This window comes from Dryobates pubescens, chromosome 8, assembly GCF_014839835.1.
Source record: "Dryobates pubescens isolate bDryPub1 chromosome 8, bDryPub1.pri, whole genome shotgun sequence".
In the NCBI taxonomy this organism is placed as follows: domain Eukaryota; kingdom Metazoa; phylum Chordata; class Aves; order Piciformes; family Picidae; genus Dryobates; species Dryobates pubescens.
Window position 1 is genome coordinate 23,302,028 of NC_071619.1, and position 16,885 is coordinate 23,318,912.

General features: G+C 39.2%; 1 protein-coding gene across 9 annotated transcripts in view; it reads left to right on the plus strand.

Moving 5' to 3' along the window:
- The window catches only part of ZMIZ1 (zinc finger MIZ-type containing 1), a 306,728-nt gene that overhangs the window by 67,525 nt on the left and 222,318 nt on the right, over positions 1–16,885 (plus strand). For 8 of the 9 annotated variants that reach the window (XM_054163778.1, XM_054163776.1, XM_054163777.1 and 5 more), the window contains one exon: positions 1,390–1,472. The exons of the other annotated variant lie outside the window; for it this stretch is intronic. The gene's annotated coding sequence lies outside the window, so the exon portion shown is untranslated. The remainder of the gene's footprint in view (positions 1–1,389; positions 1,473–16,885) is intronic. 9 annotated transcript variants of the gene reach the window in all.

A 16,885-nucleotide genomic window follows, 5' to 3' on the forward strand; every position in this document is an offset into this window, starting at 1 on the left:
GAGGCAGACAGAACTTACCCTTTGGAGGAGCAAACTTAGAAGTTGGATAACTAACTAATTCCAACTTCATTAAAGATACAGTCTGCATTAGATGAGAAAGTTATGTTAGCACACACTACATCTGCATCAATTAGCATGTTTTTGCTGGCTTGTATAAGCAGAACAAAAGCCCTGGGAAAAAACCCTGAATGAGAATAAATATGTTCTGAGGGAAAATATTCACTATTCAATGAGGCCTTAAAAGCCAATCATTCACCCAGGGTGCCTGTCAATAAGTAACTTCTCTAAAGTTGCCATTTGTTTTGAGACCAGACCAGCAGAGTTCTGTCTGAAGCAGTTGATCTGTACGTGTTGGAGTAGGGTGACTACTTCTAACATACTGGTTTTAGACATGTATTTATTCCTTGTGAATTATCAGTGAACAGAATAAATATGACTGCAGAACAAATATTGAATGTGACTGGAAAGTTATGAGCAATAACTTGAGGTTTTTCCTTCTTCATTTGTTAAGTCACGTGTGACATACACATCATATGAGTTGTTATGAAAGTGTCTGCTTCCACAGCTGGTCTCTGGAGAGGAAACTGGACTGCCTGAAAATGGTGTGCTTTGTTTTTTTCCATAATACTTGCCTTTTTGTGTTTTATGGGATTTTTTTCCCCCTCACAAAATTTATCTGGAAGTTAGTCAAAAGAGAAGCAGAATGTAGTCATCATGTTCCTTTCTTCAAGATTTGCTGAATTTTGAAGCCTAGTAGTATAAGGCTGTAGAAATACCTTGCCTCTTCCTGCTGAAATGGTCTGTGACAAAACGCATACTGCTCATAAACATTCCCCTGTCTCCTTTGCAGTCTTTCTTTATAATTGAAGAGCATTTCCTAGAAGTTGCGGTGCTGTGCTAATGCAGTCCATAAACTTGCTTTGTTTTGCTACAGGCAGGATTGGGGGGGGTTGAGATATTTTGACATACTTGCTTAAGCAGAGTTTGGAGGTTGGTGTCTTTTTTTAATGGCACTTAGCTCACAACGGTCAACAGGTACCCTTTATAAAAAGATTAAAAGACATTTCAGCAAGACCTTTAACTGAAAAAAAGTATACTGTTTGACTCAGGAAATGTTGATATAAATCTCAACAGAGTCCTTACTATCTTTCCCTCATCTCATTGTTACAGGCAAGAAAACCTGTAAGACTTTAAACTGCTGAGTCTCAAAAGCTTCAGGGTGGAAAAGCTTGGGCTGAAACTGTGACCCAGCCTCAGATCTGATCCTTCAGGCTTGGTCTTGGGACTCCTGAATGCTCTTCATTCATTTTAAGTCTGTTCACTGAGCTTCAAATGCTGTTGTTGTATGCAGGAGAAAGGAAGTGTGATGTGTCTTTATTTTTATTGCAGGAAAATGGATCTTGTTATGTGAGGGCATTGAGGAAACAGTCCCCAGCTACTGAGAGGAAGAAAGGCCAGTGGGAGCTACTCGGGTAGGAAAACTTTATGCACTATCAGGCAGTAAAAACACTCGTGGTCTGTCAGTCTCTTTCCAGATGCTGGATCATGTTTTATGCTTTAATGGTTAATCTGGTCACTATCAAAGTTTATTTGCTGTTTTAAGAAGCAGTCCTGTTTGGTCAATTGATTGCAACAACAAAATGCTGCAAGCAAAGCCCTGAGCATAAACATTCCTTGGGCTATCCCTGGTGCAATATTGATCCTGATACAGAACACAAACAAATTACTCTTTGCATGAGCCATTCAAGCTATAAAACAGAGCAATAATATGTTCTCCTTGCTGCCAATAGCTGTGTGTTTATAATAAACAAAGTAGAAATCCCTGAGTACAAATGGACAGTAGTTTCAGTAATGTGTTCAGTAGCTCATGTACAGCTGTTGTACAGAATCTTTAAGAAAATCCACACACAGAGGGCACTCCAGGGTTTCTGTTGCCTCCCCACCTTAAGAAAAAGCATCTTTGCAAACTTCTTGGTGCTTTTGCATGGGTTTGGGGCGGGTTTTAAGATGGTTTAAGTATTTGATAAAGCAATTAATAGTGCAGTCCACACCTTAATATTCTTGGGTTGTCTCCACTTTCTTTCCTTGTCATTTTCTTATATTGGGAAACAGCATTAAAGGCACTTCAACGTGTTGGTAATGGTTTTGACTGCTGCTGAAATTAGGGGGGAGGAGGGGGAGGATTTAGTACTCTTGTATCCATCACTACCAAGGGTGTGTGGATGATAATGTAAGCCAAAGGAAAAAGGTTTATCATCATGAGAATGCAGATTTATTATTTTTTCTTTCAATTTGCTTTACCACCCTCTCATAATCCTCCCTCTCATCCATATTTTCAATGCTATGCTTCGATGAGCTACAGACAGCTGACCTGGAGGCTTTTCTTGATGGACATTTCTGTCTGATCTCAGTCTTGAAAAACTCAACCTTTTCAAGAGCTGTATGGGAGAAAAATGTGTAAGACTAATAGTTACAGGCTGAAAGAGAGGTTTGAGGAAACACTAAAGTGTAAAACTTGCTTCCAGCAGAAATGCCATCCCTTTTTTACCTCTGATAATTAGAAACATTTCTGACATGGCTACAAAACTTAAGTTAGTGCTGTGTGCCTGACCTTTGCTGTGCTTTTGTGCTGCAGGACTGTTTTCCTGTTTGTATGGTGGTGGTTTCTTCTGTTTTGTTTTAATACAAAACACAAATTTCAACTGATACTCAACTGTTGCAGTATGATTCATCCATACTCCTACATTTTAATTGATTGTTTGCAAGTATTTACACACAATGGCTTGTTATTCGTGTTCACATTTTCAGTACTTTTCCCACAATGTTTAGCAAAGCTCATGTGTATAAACCCTTTCATTAGTAGTTCTAATTGAAATCATACTGGAAGACTAGAAGGTGAGGTTTTAACTGTGGCCATTTTTTCCATTAAAAGGTCTTGGCTATATTAAAAAATAAAATAGTACTGATTGTAACTCTAATAGGAGTTCTAGAGGACATCACAGATAGTTTTTAGTAGTGCCTTAAAGAGTGTGCTGATTTTGTGCTCCCTAAATATAGGTCTAAGACTTTGATCTTTTCTTCTAAAAAGGATGTGTACAGACATAGAAATCAGCAAATTTTTTAAACACTGCCCTCCCCTCAAAACAAAACCACAAACTGCCACCAGCAGGAAAAAAACAACAAACACAACCAAACCCCTCCCCACACACACATGAAAGCAACCACCCTGTTTTAAAACTGTTCTTGGAAAATTTCCTGGAGATTCCCCTAGATTTGGATCCTGGTTTAAAGAATTAAAATCACTTTTCTGTTCTGTGAAGAAACTTGGGAAAGAAGTTCCTTGCTGTGCCTATGGGTCACATGGCCTCACTGCTGTAGAGCTGGAATGTTTGCAGTGGTATTTCCGGAGGCTTCATAAACACACAGAAAAAACAAGGGAGGCTACAAGTTTGTTTGGTGGTTGGTTTTTGTTTTGTTTTTTTTAAATCATTATTATTTTGGAATTATAATATTCTCTTCCCCACCAGCCCCTCCTTTTTGTTGTTGTGGGTTTGGGGTTTTTTGTTTTGTTTTCTGGGGTGTTTGGTTGGTTGTTTTGATATTTATTTATTTTTTTTGGTGGCAGCCTAAATTAATTGCATTTTAGATTTGGTTATTTTTGGGAATTCAGTTGAGTTTTTAATCTAATCAGTCCAATGAATTTTAAGAAGTCTTTTTTTTTTTTTTTTTTTTTTTTTTAAAGAAAACTGTTAAAATATATTTGGCACTTTTAAAATGGCTGAATTTGTCTGGAATTATACCTTACTTAATGTAATACCTGGCAACCTACATATTAAGCCAAATTCTACCAGTTAGATGGTCTTAATGGTTTTCTTTTGGCATGTGTCACCATGAGTGTCATTCAGTAATCTGACTTGATAGCTGTCATCTTGTAAGCTAGAGTAATGCAAACAAAAAATGAATACTCAAACAAGGTTACAGTGAAGAGCCATTTCTTAAGTCCTTCTGTGGTGATGTAGAATCCCCAAGTCAAATCAGAAAAGCTTGGAATTAGTTCTGGCTCCTGGGATGTGAGGGTTAAGATTATGCAGACCTCTTCTTTCTAACTGTATGAACGGCATGTGCTCCTTTTGAGACTTTGCAAACACCAGCTCAAACTAGGGTTGTGAGGACCTCTGGCTTAGTCTGTAATGTCATTGTGTGTTATGTCCTAGTGGCAGAGTGGACTGAAGGAGATTTTGCAATATGTTTTACATTCCTGGGCTGGCAGAGTTGCATCTTCTCCTCCTCCTCCCTCCCTCTTCCAGCTGAGCTGACCTGCCTTTTGAACAAGGACAGAGGACTGATCTGTTTTAAAAATAACCTGGTAAAAATGAAGAGGGAAGGGGAGGATGAACAAACCACTTTTAGTTCAATGAACTCCATTTGATACACAGTACCAGGAGGGTTGGGGAGAGGACAGTGAAAGGGGAACTGATGACATGCAGCCAGAGGTAAGAACTGCTTGTTCCAGCTTTACCACTGCAAAAATTCACTCCATCGTTGTGACTATGTCCATGAGGCCATTCAGACCATCGTGAGTTGTGGTGTGTTGAAATTTCCCCCCATCGTTAACTTTGCCATACTAACTCGGTTGGAAACAAATGGAAGCTGTATTTGCAAGCAAAATGCAATCTACAATGCAATGCAATGAATATGTACAAAAATATACAATATTTACAGGCTCAAAATCATATCAAGGTGGGCTTGCTTGGAGAGTTAGATTATCAATTACATCAGAAGTTACAAAAAGGCTGCGTATTTTGTTTTGGAGTTTTCCTTTGAAGTATGAAACAGTAATTTTCCCAAATTCAGGCATTGAATTGGTATATTGAGAAGGAGCATGGGTAAAGCTGAAACTGAGCAAGGGCATGAGTTCTGCACATTGACAGGGCTTCTTTGCTCCTTCCTCCTCTCCCCTATCAAACTTTTTGAAGGCCATCTTTAAGTGTGACTTAAATAGCATTCTCCTTGTGTGGAAGTGTAGCATGATTTTTTTCATTAAAGACTTATGTTTGGATTCAGTAAAATATGTAATATCTGACCACCTCAGGTGCCATAATGTCTGGCTCCTGCGAGTACACCCATGCACTGTGTGGGCACAGCAACACAAATGTTGGACAAAAGAATGGAAAGAAGGCGGAGCAGCAGACTTGTGAATTGAATAGCTGGGAAGATCTTAGGGCAGGAAGAATAAGGCAAAGGCACAGCAGGAGAAAAAGATGGAGGTTTCAGGAAGGAAAATTGTCCCGTGCAAAATTAGCTTTGTTGACAGAGCTAGATATAAGAAAATATGGGCATCTTTCCATCTAAAAGCAGATGGGAAGATAGGGTTTAGGTGGCTGTATTGATAACGCTGTAAGCGCTCCCATGCTGTAGGGGTGGGCATATGGAGTACAGTACTTGGTGTCTTTTGTTCACATTTCTGCAGTTTCCAATCCATAAAGTGGAGTTGAATCATGCTTTGACTCTGGAGGTAACAAGCTCAACAGGTAACACTCCCACTTTTTTGGGGGTGCTCTGCCCCTTGTCATGTCAGTATTGGGGTGAGGACCAGAGAATGGAGATTCCTTTTTTCTCTCTGCTTGCCTCAGTAGGTATTGGTAGAAAATTTTTTGATCCTGTGACAGAAAATACATGCTATGATAATTGTTTTTTTGGATTTTGTAGACTAGAATGCTGTTACCTAACGGTAGAGCAGTTGATTGAGTGTGAATAGTATGGAGCTAAAAAGTAGTCCTGAAGCTGTTGGGCAGCTATATGTGGAGAAGAACATACTGTTCCAACAATTAGCTTAAATACTAATACTCTAGTATTTATAAGTTCTTTGTAAGTAAGCCATGGTTCAAAGGCAAATTGTGTTTTATGTTGAGGATTATCTGCTTGTATGTTTTTTTTGCCAAGTGAATGTGTAGATATGTAAAGAAATACCCAAGAAATCTTGCACAGTGTAACTGAGTAAAATGTTGGTAGCTTCTTAATTGATTTGTCTTCAGTGCTGTGCTTTTTGGTAAAATATTGTAGCACCTTCAATCTGAGCTGAAAAAGGGACACAAATCCTTCTTTAGGTAGTGGAAACAGTGTACAAGAGCTTCTTTTCTTTGCAGATTTTCCAGTGTTCTGTCTTCCTTAATATGTCTCACTGATGTGTAGCTTCTGTGCTTCTATGAGAATGCGTGAAGACTTTTTACAGTTAATTTTACAATGATCATATATGTATTTGCACAATACTTTTCATACCAGTTGGATTTGCCCCTTGCTGCCTAAGACTGCCCTGGCCTTTTTAAGGGAACTTTGTTTAGGCAAGCCAACAGGAATTATGGTTGAAACTTGTTCTCAAAAGCTCTGTGTTCCTAATTGCCTTTGACAGTGCTTGGGAGAGAGGTCACTTTAGCACAGTGAAAAACTACCCCCAAAATCATACTGTTAATGAAAGATTTTCTACCTGGATGAATCAATATTGTCAGGACAGTGCTGGTTAAAAATAGGACCTTCTGCAGACATATCACAGTTTATCCTGGTTTTATTTTGTTTAAATAAAGTAGTGTATATGTGCTGAGTGTAGACAGACCTTTTAGTCTGAGGTGTTCCCTTTGGCAGATAGCTTCTGCTTCTGACTTTTATTTTTTTTAATCTGTTTGTGGGGTTGTTGTTTAGTTGGGTTTTTTAAGTATGGCTTTCAAGGGAGACCAAATAGAATCAGTGCTCACATATGCTGTTTATCATGTGACTGCATGGGAGATTGCTGTATCTTGTCCATACCACTGTAAAATAGGTTTAGTACAAGATCCCTACAGCCTTATAAAGGATGTTGGTGTGTATTTCTCTGTGCAAAGAACTATTTCCAAAAGAAATAACAAGATTATTGAATGGTTTTTTTATTCAATACAAAAGTATTTGCTGCTAACTGCAAATACTTTACTTTTCTGCCCTCCTTCTTCTCCTTAATCATCTTGGTATTTTCTTCCAACCGTTAGAAATGTGTTCTTCTAGGATATTTAAATCAGCAAATGTAAAGAAAGGGATTAAATGGTTGATTTTACTTGTATAGCTTATGTATGCTGTATATGTTCAATGTGTTTTAGATATATTGGATACTACTAGATATAAGTTGAGATCTTGTTTCAGAACAGTGTCTACCAAAGGTTGACAATAAGATATATTTTTAAATGACTGACAGACTTTAAATAAGGTTATATTCACCTCCAATAGCAATACTGTTGAGGATTTTAAAATACCTTTCATATTAAACAGTATTTAACTGAATTCCCCTATTTAATCTTACTGAAGTTTGAAAATTCAAGGAACAATAGGGAGGCTTTTTTCACACATTTTGTTTTGTCTTGTTTCAGATAGCATAGCTTTGTCAAGCCTTCAAGTGGAAAAGAGAGAAATTTATTTCCTTCTCAAGACAAAAGAACAATGCAAGTGTAATCTCAGCACTCAATTTTTCTTTTGTCTATAGCTAAGTCCATCTCTTAACCTGGTATGACTAATCCAATTTGATTTGTTCATGTTTTCAGAAGTTTATAAAGGACAAGGAAAAGGGAGGGAAAAAAATTCCTTTGTAGCACCTGCCAGTGGTTCAAATGTTGCCTTGAATCATAAAGATATGTATGACTGAGACCTATGTTTTCAGAGTGCAGGAAATAGTGTGAAATGCCAGCTGGTGTATAGCCTGAACTGATGATCAGGACAAGGTATTTAAGCTAATTGTACTGTGCTGAAAACCTATAGTCTGTACCACAGATAAAACTAGAGTTCTTCAAAGAAAACATTTTTATCTAACAAATTGTGGGAAACCTCCACATACACAAATGTGTGTGAAAATAAACCTACTTGAGCTGCAGAATGTGAATGTGTGGAGGGGCATGCTTGCAGCACTGCATGGAGTCTGTTCTCTCACTTGCATGTACCTGTCCTGTATAGCATGTAAAGCTCTGATAACTAAAAACTAAAAGTACTACTTTATAAACAGAGTAAGAAGAAAAAGAAAACAGACATGAATACCCTTTGTTAAAGGATGATGTTTTCTACAGCAGCAGTCTGGTGGCAGAGAACTTGACTAAACTGCATGTTGAACAGAATGTGTTTCCTTTTGGAGCCTTTGAATGGGGTACTATTTAATTTAATGGAATTTTGTCTTGCTCATGTGATCTCTTACTGGGTGGGCAGAAGCTCAGTAACTTCTGTAAGCTGGTTTCTGTTTAACACAGTTTAGCATTGACCATTCTGTTACCATTTTTTGAAATTTAAACATTCCCAGTCTCTTTAGGTGCTTTTCTCACAACATGATTCCCACCACACCACACACACACCGCACTAACAATTTCCATTGCTTCCCTTTGAATTTTGTGTCATTTTGCTTTGAATCCATAAGCTCTTCTTGCACCCTGTTACCAACTACTAGATTATCACTGCTTCTTTAATATAAACTATGGCATCAGAGGAGTGTTGTTTTCTCAGGTCCCAATTTGATAACAGAGTTCATTCTCTGAACACATTCTCTTTTGGACTGTTCAAGTGTCCACCAAATGCAGAGAATTCTTCATTGGTTGGACTTCTTGTGGGGACAAATATGCATCCCACCATTTAACATCTACTGTATTGTAATGTAGGGTTTGTAGGTCATTCTTACTGTGGACCTAATAAAAGCTGAGAAGCTAGAGGTAGAGTGCTCTTAATCAGTTCATAAGTCTTTTGTAGTACTTTGTGTTGCCTATGACTCATACCATTTGCAGTGCCTTTCTCCTGCCTGGTGCCTTTTTTCTCCTACTGTCTCTGAAGGTCTCACCTGGAGACCCCATTCCCTCCATCTGCTCACAACCCTCAGGGTCCTATTGGTTTGCAGTGAGAGCAATTTGGAAGCTCATGTAGAGGGAAACAAATAGTCCTTTTATTAGAGAAGTGTATTCCAAGAGAACATTTACCCTATCTCGTGGGCAGGCACAACCTTGATCTGCTCATCTTCAACTGGCCCCATTCTGTATGGAGCCAGACCAGAAGCCCCATATCCATCATTAACATTGTGTCGAGCTTATTAGCTTGAGCTCAGTCTCTTGGCAGGATGTGTTAGATCAGGCTTACTGCTGTGCTAATTGTGCTTACACAGCTTCCAGTTTGGAGCTGGCTCATTTACAGCTGGCTTGGATGGTGGCCAAGAAGGCTCGCCTCTGCCTGTGGTATGCCATGTAGACATACAGGGATCCAGCACTTGAACATGTCTGTCAATAGCAGGAAATTATATTCAGAGAAGGAGAAAATCCTTGGCCTGGCTGCAGCCATAAACAAGGACAATATTAATGAATGAGGAAGTCAGTAACAGTTTTAATAAAGAGAAGAATTGATTATTCCAAATGTAGACTAACTACCACAAGTTGGTTTTGGTCCCTATATTTGGCCCCATCTTGGTCCTTGTTTGCCACTAGTTTTATGTCTGTCTGTTGTGAGGGGTTTTTAAAACTGTATTTCTTGAGAATGTTTCCCAGATTTAAGCAACTTCATTGTAGGAGTAAACTGCTGCATATTTTCCTTGAGAAACTAATCTAAACACAAAGTTAAAAATGGGCAAAATTTCAGAGGGGAAAAGGTTGTCTTTAAAATTAGCCCATCCTTTGTTTTGTTTTCCCTTACTTCATATGCTAGCAAATCAGTTTCTATATAGGTTGTAATATACTGTACATCATACTGTTGAAGTGCTATAGTTGTACAGTTGTACAAAATACTCATTACGGTAATTACATAGGAAGAAGAAAGTGATAGCTGTAGAAAGCTGAACTTTGTTTATTTAGGTTCTGAAAAATGAGCACAGAAGGAGTAGAAAGCCACATCCTCAGATGGCATACACTGGTTTAAACAGTTACCACCAGTTGTGTTATTTGCTCCCCTCAAATACTAAGTCTTATGTCTGTGGAGTGTGATGGTGGACAGGAACATGTACCTGTATAAATACGGAGGAAACTGGCCTACTCTCCTTTGTTGTTGTTTTTTTAGTTGTAAAATAGTACAATGATTCATCAGCCTATCACTATGAGCTCTTTTAATATTTGAGCCCATTTTTCTCAAACTATTTTTTTGGTCACAAACATCCATGGACCACTGCATTAATTTCCTTGACAGTTTAGAGGCCGCTTTTGATGGAGGAGTCTCAAAGAGACAGTACCAACCTTTTAGTTTTAAAATCCCTGTTACTAAAACAACCGGGGGAATGTAGCTCTGTAAAGGCAGAGTTGAATAATCATTTAGTTCCCAGAATTAATTTGAAGTTTCAGCAGCACTAAGTAATATTTTAGTGACAGTATAATCCTGTACATTAGATATTAAGTCTGCAGACTGCACTGCTAGTGGAAGAACCCTGAAGTATTTAAATGACAGTGTAACACTATGGTATTATAGTTAGGTCATTAGGGGGCATTTTACATGATTGAAGTTATCTGGCAGAATGTCAAGGATAAATCATATAATCTGTTTCTTTGCCTCTCTAAATATGTAGATTAGGGTTTTATAAAAACAATAGTTGAGCCAAACTCCCTGTTGCAGCCCACTGTATCACCTGCGTGCCACTCGCACTGTTGACAAATGCTGAAAGCATATCTGAAGGGGAGTAATGGCTATGAATGGATCAAATGGCAATGATCTAAGTGAAGAAAAGTGTGTACAGAGGGTAGGGCTTTTTCTGTATGAATCAGAGCAACTGATAGCTATGTCAGCATAAACTCAAGTATTTGGCTTTTATGACAACTGTCAGTGGGTGTGCAGTGATGGAAAACAGAGCCTATGAGTGTTTTCCAGAGCAGCTTACCTTCTGAAGAGGTGGGGACACTCTTGCAATTTAATGTACCAAAGGAGTTGGACACATCTTTCCACTTTGTGGCTTAGAAATTCCTCCTAAATTAATGTGCGTGGCCCATCACAATTATTTTGATGCCTCTTTTTGAATGTATTCATCGTTCAGACACCTACTGCAGAATTCAGAGAGAGATACTAGGCTGTGAAAAGCATGTGTTCTAGCAGTTTATTGCTGCCTCTGGCAGAAGTTACTGCCATTCAGATCTGCTAGCTAGATAATTCACATGATTATTCTGTGCACCATTAGAGACAAACTGAGCTAGGTTAGTTTAGACATGTAAATGGTAGCTTTGGATTATGCTTTCTGCAAGAAACAGATAATCCTCACAGAAGTAGCCCAGATGGCTGATAGGTAGTGAGTTTCATCATGTGACTCTTCCTTTGTATTTTCTTCACTGAGTTTTGACTACAGCTTTTGGAGTTATGTGAACACTTTGGGGGGGGGGACACCCAAAACAATGGTAATAATTAACTACTAATTTTCTTTTTTAAAAATTATTTAAGACAAATGAACTTGGGGTCTGACTGCCAATTATGGCATACTGGTTGGTAAACTTTTCAACCAGCAGTGCCCATCACAGGGATAGGACACATAGCTGTACCTTCTCTGTTCTCAAAGCATTTGAGAAGGAAGCCCAACAGCAGTTTGCTTATGAGCCAAGTTCCTGCATGGTCGTTCCTGTTTTCTTCTTGCTGCAGTCTGTGTAATAGGAAATTCATAGAAAAGTCTGAGGGGCAAGAGGTGTGTTTGGCTGCTGCATACAAAAAATCCCAATCCCCTTAACTTCTTAGGGAATGGTGCGAGACCCATATTTGTAGGTGAGCATTTGCTGTACAAACGGGAGAACTGCCTTACTTGATGACCTGCTGCTGTGGAAGGTTGTGGAGCAGATCAGCAGGTAAAACACAGCTACAGACAAGTCCACGAACAAACTCCCAGAGGGATTATGTTTCCTCTATCATCTGACTGTATGCTAGGGAGTCAAGGCAATAAACTACAGATAATGGCTGGGCTCATGTACCCTGCCTTCATGGTATCTTCTGCTGTAATCCTTAGAGACAGAATACTGAGCTAGATGGATTCACCGAAAGTGGCATGTCTTCTGTTCCTGCTGCATTTAGGGGCATAACGTATTCTTCCATTTTCTACTTCTTTTAACATAAGAAAAGACTAAACTTTGATGTTAATACTTCTGTGGGTTTTATATAGCCTATAGAAAATAAAGTTTTGGGTTAGATTCTGAGAACTGTGATATCTTGATGTTGCTTTGGCTGTCACTAGCTTTTGTTTTAAATTGGACAGCAGTGAGCCACTTCTGCCATACTGTTACTGTTGGGTGTTTTTCCAAGTTAAAGGTAGGGGGCTTGCCTGAAAAATATCCATAGAAAACTCTCCAGACTGGGTTTCTGCTCATCTGTGCAGTTAGCAATTACTCCTGTAAGCTGTTATTTTAAAGTAAAAATAGAAAATGTAAAATATTGATTACATATGCAGGTACAAGAAATGTATATCTGTATACCAGCTCTCCAGAAGATAGTAAATAAATTTAAATGACATTTTCCTTCTAATATGGCACAGTAAATAATATTTTTGCACTTGAAAAAGTATGTATGAACCCATAAGGCTATGAGCTTGTGGCAAGAGCTTTATTCCAGTTGCACTGTTAAGCAAAGTAATATTAGAAATCTTCTGGGACTCCTTTTTCTAAATAAGGGATGTGTGCTTGTTATCATGGCACAGCAGCAAGCAACAGTATGAAGTTCAAGATGGGTGAGATCTTTGTTCTTTACCAAATACATACAGTATAGCACTGTTATGATTTTAGTGCCAGCCCCTCCCCTTTCTCCCTCCTACCTCCTCCCTCCCCTCTTTCCAAGGGGATAAGACAGGGAGAGGGGAAAAAAAAGGTAGGGAGAGTTTTCTAGTTGACTTACACAGAATATTTTACTTCTCCACTAAAAGAGACCAAATTACATCAGTGTGTATATATGAAACAGAAAGAAAGGGAAAGAGAAAATACGCTCCAGAACCCGAAAACAAGTGAAAAACGCACCCGCGTGCTCAGGACCTGGAAAGCGAGAGACCAACCCAGAATCCCCTGTCCAGGATGGTAACACCCTACAGTTGTAAGATGTTGTAAATTAAAGATTTCTGATAGTGGGGAATATTAGTCTTTTTTTCAAACCACTGCAAGCAGTCTGTACACACTGGCAATATGGTCTGGCCCTTAATGTTACTATGCCACTTGTACTATGTTGTCAATCTATTTTCTGAAGCCGTTAACACTCTTTTGCACTAAGGTTTAGATGATTCAGCATTTGCCTTTCTCAGCTGAAATAACCATGCTGCTCTCACCGGTGCTACATAGCTAAAGCTCGCTGAAGGTACAATTCGGAAGTAAAGGCTTCACTGTCCTTGGCTATTGCATCCATTCTGACTTTTTTGGATGTAATTAGTTTGAGCCATTGCCAGCTATGGTTTTAGTCCAGAAATGTGTCAAACCAACTTGTGACTACCTTCTTGCAAGGACTGGTCAGGGAGATATGAAGATGGTAGGACAATCTGCATTATCTTATGAGATGATGTGTATATAATAAGCTGTGAATAATTACACAATTAAGTAATCATCCAGCAAATTATTATGTTCCTCAGTAGGGAACCTCAATAATAGGTCTGGCATAAATAGAACTTTCCTTTTACAGTCATTGTCAAATGGCCTCAAATATTAGCAGTGTTTGTCTGAAGTTGAACAGATACCAGGTTCACTTTCCCGTTCTTTGTACAATGAAGGGGTTTTTGGTTAGAAAAACCCTTAATAATAAATTAAGGATGTTTTAGAAATAGTCTGCTGTGAAGTTTCATTTCAGTGTTTGTTCCCTTCCTCCGCAATGTGGTGCAGAATTGTAGGTGTTAGTCTCAAATTATGCCTTATTCAAGATAATGAGCAACCAATAACTACTCAGGTTCTTAATTTGATGTCATTATGAGTTCATACCCAATCCCAGGCAGTTGACAACATTTTCTCATTTTGTTGCAGAAAGATAGGTGGACTTCTGCAAACAGTTTTGTGGATTAGTCAAAAGTATAGCTGTGACACACCCATAATTTCTCGAAAGGTTTTGCTTTCATCTTCTGTAGCTGGTAATTTTATTTCTTTGGATCAAAATACGTGTAAACCCAATTTTCTACTTGTAACATGAACGTACTATGCAAGCTACTAGAACTGTGGTATTTGTAGATGTTGTGTTCTTTGATGGAGGTGCTGTACTTTGCAGTATGTCTGCTTTTTACTCAAGCTTACAGTTGATTTTCCATTTTTGTGGCAATGTGCATGTATGCCTGTGTGCACATAGAGCATTATCAGCTTGGATCTTCAGGCTAAATGTGTGAGTCTAGGTGTCACATTTCTAATGCCCTTTGTATGAAATGCGAAATAATTGCTCAAGAGTAGAAGCTGTACACATGTTTATGACATGTGAAGTACATGTGCAGTCTATGATGCTAAGTGTCTTACGAAAATGTTTGTGGTAAGGCCATGCTGTCTTCAACACAAAATTTTCATGTTCTTGAACTTTAGACTTCTCCATCTTTAAAAGAGGAGTGAATGGCAGAATGGCTTAAATACCTTTGTATGTGTTTATATTTAGTAGCTGTGAAACCACTTACAGCAAGCTAACTTGCTGCAAAGGAGAAACCTCTGCTGAACTAATTTACATGAAGTAGGTGGTTCTCTAAGTTTCTGCGCTGTGAAACCGTGGCCTTGCAGCTAAGAGGGTGAGAAACATGAGAGTATAGTAGTCTGTTGAATAAATGAATCAAATGAATTGTGGGTAAATAAACATGAGTGACAATAAGATGAGAGAGAGAGCACAAAACGCACTCATACGCTAATGATAGAATAGAATAGAATAGACCAGGTTGGAAGAGACCTTCAAGATCATCGCATCCAACCTATCAACCAATCCAACCCACCTAATCAACTAACCCATGGCACCAAGCACCCCATCAAGTCTCCTCCTGAACACCTCCAATGATGGTGATTTCACCACCTCCCCAGGCAGCCCATTCCAATGGGCAGTCACTCTCTGTATAGAACTTCTTCCTAACCTCCAGCCTAAACCTCCCCTGGTGCAGCCTGAGACTGTATCCTCTTGTTCTGCATGCATGCATGATGCCTATCTCTCAGTCATGGTCCCAAACCCCTAGAAGAATCTAAGGCCTCATCCTTAGTGGTGAGATTGAAAGAAGGTTGAGTTCAAAACTAGCTTTGGGTCAGAAAGGACTCAGAGAGAGGATAGTCACTAAGATGAATAATATCAGATAATGTTTGTGTGTCTGGGATGTTATTGAGAGAACTGCTACTTAGGAAGGGGCCTGCCTTAGCTTATATTTTCAGTATAGAACCATGAGAAATCAATACCTGAAACAGGCTGCTCTAGGTGCAGGTTGTCATTATAACCTATTTACAGTTTTCTATTGATCCTCTTCTTCTGTGTGCATGATGTTGGAACTTCTGGGGCTGCGTGCCCTGGTTGCCTTGTGGCAATAAGTCAAAGCTATTCTATAAATCTTTCCTAATGAATTCTGTAGGAAGAAAGCTGTTGTATTCCTTAACTGGTTAAGACTTTTAGTAGGACAGTGAAGCCTTTTGTATAATGTAACCCTTGTACTCACCCTCAACTGTGCCCTCAAAAAGCTACAAATTGATGTGTATGCTGAATGTATATTCTAATCCTTATCACCACTGTATCACATTGAAGTAATGAATGAACTTCTTTTGGTAATGCATGAATACAAAAGATGTCAAGGCAAATTGTACAAAATACTGAAGTTTTTCTATTAGAAAAACTTGTTTTGACTAAAACTTCTGGAAATACGGCTGTGCCAGTACTATTGCAAACATTTACGCTGTTTCTCTGTGTTACCGATTTCTCTGACCTAGGAATAAAGCCTGAGTCAGTGTGACAGCTCTTGGGACTAGATGTTCTGTCAGGTCTGGGTTGCGTTTGTGGTTTTGTGGGTTTGGTTTGTTTATGTTTTGTTGTTGATTTTGTGTGTTGGGTTTTTTGTTTGTTTTGGTGGTGGTGGTTTTCTTGAAAGAACATGACCATCTAGGAAACTTTTGTTTGTTTGTTTTTCCTTCTGTGTGTTACTATTAATTATTCAGTGCTGGTCTGCAAACTTGCTACTTGGGAGTAAGATTTTTGTGCCATTATTGTTGACTTCCTCGTTCTGCTTGCTAGAAAGAGTGCCAGTGTAGTCACACCAAGTCTAGTTGGAGGCCAGTAATTGTCAGTGTAACTCAGGTTTCAGTACTGACACACTATTCAGCATCTCCATTAGTGGTCTGGATGACAGAGCAGTATGTACCCTCAGCAGGCTTGCAGATAACAGAAAACTGGGAGGAGTGGCTGACAACAACAGAGGGTCATGCTGCCATCCAGTAGGACCTGGACAGGTTGAGAGGAATCTGATGAAGTTTATCAAAGGGAAAAGCAAAGTCTTTCACCTGAGAAGCGGAGCAACTCCAGTCACTGATGTTGGCTGCTGGAAAGCAGTTTTGCAGAAAAGGACCAAGGTGGACACCAAGCAGAATGTGAGCCAGCCATATGCCCTTGCTGTGAAGAGGGCTAATAATATCCTGTGGTGCATCAGGCAGAACATTGTGAACAGGTCATGGGAGGTGATCCTTCTCTGCTTAGTGCTAGTGAGGCCACACCTGGAGTGCTGTGGCCTCCTGGAGTTCTGGGCTCCTCAGTGCAAGTGAGATGTAGACATATTGGAGAGAGTTCAATGAAGGGCCATGAAGCTAAATAGGGGACTAGAGCACTTTGCATACAAGGAAAGGCTGACAGAGCTGGAATTATTCGGCCTGAAAGAGAGAAAGCTCACGTGGAATCTTATCAATGTATATAAATACCTGAAAGGAGGGTACAAAGATGGAGCCATGTTTTCAGCAAGGTGATTTCTCATGCACCAGGACCTAGACTGAGATAA